Genomic DNA, 5,657 nt, shown 5'->3' with positions numbered 1-5,657 from the left:
CTTAAAGAGCTTAGAGAGAGACTGTGATCCGTATACTTTTTACATGCTAGCATATGTAAGAGTACTCGTAGTGTGTGTTATGTGCTAGTGCTAGTTTTAGTACACTTTTAAATGCTACCACTTTAAGAGAAGTACACTACTAAGGGTTAGGGTTAGGGTCCTACTTTTTATGCAAAACTTTTAAAGAAAACTCGAAGTACACTAGATTTATTTTGATAGGATAGTGTTGGATTGATGTAGTATTTAGATATGCTAGTCTAAGTAATTCCAGAGAAGTACTTTAGCCTGTATTTATATACAAGCTTTTACACATGCTAGTGCAAAGGATATCGGAATGCAGAGCACGCTTTTGTTAAACAATTTAATTGACAGCCAGGGAAAGATCAACAAAGGAGACTTCGGTGCAGCCTTGGCGAGGGGGTGAGGCCGGGGGTGGGGTGGGGTGACATCTTAAGGAGTCAACTCTTAGCGAAGTATTTTACAGTAGCTTGCATATCCTAAAAGAAGTATATAGTAATAATATGGATGTTATAATGTACACATATGGTCTATCTATAAGAAAAATGACAGTGTTAACAATCTATGTAGAAGTTCACTCAGTTCCTCTGTTCCTACACCAAACATAAATCCAGCTGTATGGATTGAGTGATATTCTCCGGCGAATCGGAAGGACAAAACGGAGATATTTTGTACGGATAAAGTATAGACGAGCGTAATGGAGATGGATGAGGCTTTACTACAAGGTAATTGCTGCAAGCATATGTTTGGAATATCCAGGGGTTAGCATGCTCTTGGGGTCGAGGCATAAGCAGCAGCACCGGAGGCCAAAACACCAAGACATGCTGAGCACATAACACAGACTAGGTTCTGACCTTTGTACAGTATGTCTTATCCAGAAAAAACAGTGGATAACAATGCTAATATGGAATAAAACATAACAGTATGCATTATGTGAAAATGTTAACATGCCGTTACCAGCATCTGTGTACAATAATCCATAATATCATCGTTTGGTCACAGTACAAGCTATTACAAGGTATTTATTTAGGTATTCACCCTTATTTATTAGCATCACTGCTAACAAATGCAACCTAAATCATGCTGTCTGATGTCTGATAGCTTTTATCTATTGTTAGCCACCACCATTTGATTAAAGGTATTAATAAAAAAAATGTTACACGATGAATCTTTTTTTTTAGTTGGCATTGCTCAGAAAAGATAACCTATAGTGCTAGCAAAGCAAAGAAAAATGAAGCACATAATGGTGTGTGGTGATAATAAATCAGACAGTCTAAGAGCAGACAGAGAAGTAGAACGTGTGAACTTGGGTAATTTAGGGCTATTTGAGTCAGGGGGTTAATATGTGTGTGAAATGAATTACAGATGGTGCTGACAATGCTTCTTTTCTTCACTCTCGTCATCCTAATGTACTTCCTCGTTATGGGTCTAGCACAAATTTGAAAATGGATTCCCGAGTCCATCATCGGCGGCAGCCTTGTACGTTAATGGTAGAGCTACGATGCCAAAAGACTACTGAATTCTGGATTTTGATTGGTCAGTAGCCATACCTTTGTCACACCACCATGTTTCCTACACAAAGTGTATTGCATTTTATTTTCCTCCTTACTCAGAATACTGCCTTTGCAAGACGTAACACATAACAGCGGTTTAAACAACTATTCCGTTACGCCTGTAATCTGTTTTTGTAATAAAGTCATGTTTGACAGATTGCATTAGGTTTTCTTAAGCGCCTGAATGAGCTTAGATTTAAATCTGAGTTCGTTTGTACTAGGGAAAGGTACAGCCTGCAGCTCCAGTCGGCAAAAAACAGTGAGTTACAGAGAGCGTGATAATAAATTTGCCGTCCAGCTGGCTGATACAAACTCCAAGCCAAAACAGAGAGGAAGGAAGAGGGTGATACAAGGGAACCAGAAATACCAACTTACAGTGAGCTCACGGAATATGGCATTTAAACCAGCCAGCGTTTGAAGGACTGTCAACATATTTAGTATTAAATGGTGGCTTCACTTCTTTCGGTTTCTCTCCACATCTTCTCAGTGCCCTGAAGGACAATGGTACTGTTGTGAAATGACACAAAGATTGGAGACTACTAAGAAATTATTATATGATTCCTGCATCAGTCTTTCTTTTGTTCTCTCATCAAAACACCACACAAACCCCCAAACAATGTTTTCAGCTCTCATCATGGTGATGTCTTGCAGGTGCTGATGTTTGACACACACACCGTCTGTGCTCTGGCTGTTCACAAGGCAGTCAAGTCAGATCTGCGCTCCTTGTTCTTTATCTGTTGCTTACAAGCTTACACTGTTGCCTGTTCTACTCTTCTGAGGCACGCACTCATCTGTTGAAGAGCTTGTAAAGCTGCAAGCTGTACCTTGTGTGAATAAAAAAACAGTCGATGGTACGTACAAAGAAGACGACAATTCATGTTTCTCTATGTCACAGTGTAAGATGAGTTCTAAGGCACTGTGTATAAAAATGTATTGTTTTGGTGGTGAAAGTCTTAATGGGGGTTGGACATGTGTTGAATTGTATGTTTGTGTTTATTTATTTTCATTAATTTAGATGTTGTTGGCCAATGATTGTTGCCCATGTTCCTATAGTTAGAGGAGAGAACCCCCTACCAATTTTAGAATGGTTAGATGCAGGGGCGGGACTAAGAGAATAAAATGGCTCACACACAGTCAGTCTGGGTGGGTTATTGTAACAGTTGGTGTTTGTAGGTGGTGTACCAAGTAAATGCTATGGTCTTACTGAGTGTGGGCACTAATAAATCACCCTTCACCTGACTCCAAGCGGCTTCTGTGTCACATTTGCCTCCTATCCCCCGGTTAAATTATAACACTCTAGATTTACAAGTGTTTCTCGATTTATGAGTGCACCACATCCTGTGAGTAGTATTCTCTACACTGAAGCGAATAAGGACTCTAAGAATAACCTGAGGCTGATGGAAGAGCTGCTTTGGATGAATGAAAAAAAAGAAAAGGGTACTGAATGACATCTCAGCCAAGAGAAGCTAAACTCATTCACCATCTTCTACCAGTCTTGTTTTGAGAAACACGATACATACGGGATCTTGCAGAACGAATACTGACCCGGGGCCATTTTTTCCTGCCATATAACAAAGATTAAAGTGATCCCATTCCAGTACTTTTATTCTGAACTTAAACATCTTTCCTGAGCCCTAATTTATCATCTTACGAAGACATTACCTATGTACATTGTATGTCATTCATTCATTCATTCATTCATTCACTTTCTACCGCTTATCCGAACTTCTCGTGTCAAAGTGGAGCCTGTGCCTATCTCAGGCATCATCGGGCATCGAGGCAGGATACACCCTGGATGGAGTGCCAACCCATCACAGGGCACACACACACTCTCGTTCACTCACGCAATCACACACTACGGACAGTTTTCCAGAGATGCCAATCAACCTACCATGCATGTCTTTGAACCGGGGGAAGAAAACCGGAGTACCCGGAGGAAACCCCCGAGGCACAGGGAGAATATGCAAACTCCACACACACAAGGGGCGGGAATCGAACCCCCAACCCTAGAGTTGTGAGGCAAACGTGCTAACTACTAAGCCACCGTGCCACCGTATTTTTATAAAAGGGCCTCATCTGAGATTAACCCAAGCCTATGATTGAACCCAAGACCTTGACTCTGAGGTTGCACCGCTACCTATTCAGTTAATAGTAAATGTTCTCAGTTAATAGTTGTTTAAAAAAAACTTCATGGAACTAGGGGAAATGGGGCAAGTGAAACAATATAGTCAACTCTTTTCCTTTAAACACTGTGGGTTTCATTACTGCATAAGCTGAAAATGTTCCTGAATCTATGAGAAATTGCTTTAAGTGGCCAGACCACTTTATTTCAAGAAATTGCCACACATACTAAAATATGTACCAGCTGCATATTCCCAGCGCACACTCTCAGCGATACACAAAGCATCTGGATAACTTTCTTGCCCAACGTCTTCCAAAATCAGGGCATTAATGGGGAATTGTACCCTTGATACAGCTGAAAAAAGTCCCCACTTTTCTGTGAACGTTTTCCAATAGATGTTGAAAAGTTTGCTGCCAAAGATCAATTCCATTTAGTCTCAAGAACTTTAGTGACTTTAAAAGTGATGTTGGGCAATTACATCTGGCTCACAAATGGCACTCAATGTCATCTAAAAGCTTTGACAGGGGTTGAGGTCAGAGCTCTGTGCAGGCCAGTGAAGTTCTTCCAGTCTGCCCCCAGAAACTTTATGAAAAGAGCTTTGTGCTTGAATGCTAAAAATCTTAGTCTTCTGCAAACTGCTGCCACAAAGTCTGAGGCAAGAATTATTCAGCATGTGGGCAGGTTTAGACATCACGGAAGCGGTAATCAGGGTTCACCTGCATCAAACCTGAGAGTTTATCTACCACTAAAGTTGAAACTCTGAAACCCTGCTGTCTTTCCCCAAGTTTTTGAGGACTTCATTGAGACCTTGTCGGTCCTAGAGATAAGACACACATTTGGTGTAGACAGTTCTCTTGAACAACTCATGGTCAACTCATTTAGACTGATTAACCCCTTTATCGTTGACAGTTTGATGGTGGATCTGGAGCATATCCTAGGAACACTTCTTCATAACTAAGGGGCAATTTGCAAATGTACCTACTTGCATGCAGGAGGTGGAAGGAAACTGGAGAACATGAAGAGATACTACACACAGATAGTAACAAAAGTTCATGATCACACCGCTGACCCTAGGTCTGTGAGTTAACTCATCGTTTCCCATCTACTTGTCATGGATACCATAGGAAATAAACGTTCTTTTGTATTTTTTCATAGATCGTCTTTTTTCAGTTTGTGCTTTCTCTTTAAACAGATATTCTGTATGGGGACTTTTGGGTGGTTTTATGACTGTTGCATCTCTGGCTGAAGCTTTGGCCTGTATGACTCACGAGTCAGCCTGATCTTGGCTTTGAGTTGGTGTTTCCCCATTGGAACTTGCATGGGTGGTTCCCCATCTTCATCTCTTCCTGTTCCATGTCATGCCAAGTTCCAGAGAAGCGTTCCCCCACTTCTTTCCCCTCCAAATATGATTTCATCCAAATGTTTCACAACTTCTCAAGTCAGCAAAAAGAATATTGTGTGTTTCCCTCTACCATAAAAGAGTCTAAAGAAGATCAAGCAAAGATGCAGAACCACCGTTTACAGTGTACTTTCTCCCAAAATGCTACACAATTGTATGAACATTTAGTGATACATGTGATTGGTGTAGAATAAGATATGATATTGTGTCTTTGATGCTGTTTGATAAATATGTGACAGTTTGATAAATATGCTGATGACTTATTCCTCTCTGCATGACTGGTGCTCAGTGGGGCAAGGTGGATGTCCCTCACCTTGTCATGGATACCTCTCTCGTTCTTGTTGCCCCAGTCAGCTTCTTGTTCTTGCACACTTACTGAAACAAAAGAAGAAGAAAAAAAGCTCAACAACCAGTAAGTGAGGGACAGAGAGGGGAAATTAAAGCCATACCCCATTCTCTCTTTACTCGATATGTGTGTGTGTAGAAGTGTGTGTGTGGGTGTGTCCAAGCATGTCTCCGTGTGTGTGCTGTGACATCATTCTTCTCCTCCCTCCTCCAGGTCACT

Source organism: Tachysurus fulvidraco, chromosome 1 (genome assembly GCF_022655615.1).
Source record: "Tachysurus fulvidraco isolate hzauxx_2018 chromosome 1, HZAU_PFXX_2.0, whole genome shotgun sequence".
NCBI classification, from domain to species: Eukaryota; Metazoa; Chordata; class Actinopteri; order Siluriformes; family Bagridae; genus Tachysurus; species Tachysurus fulvidraco.
This window is presented reverse-complemented; position numbering follows the sequence as displayed.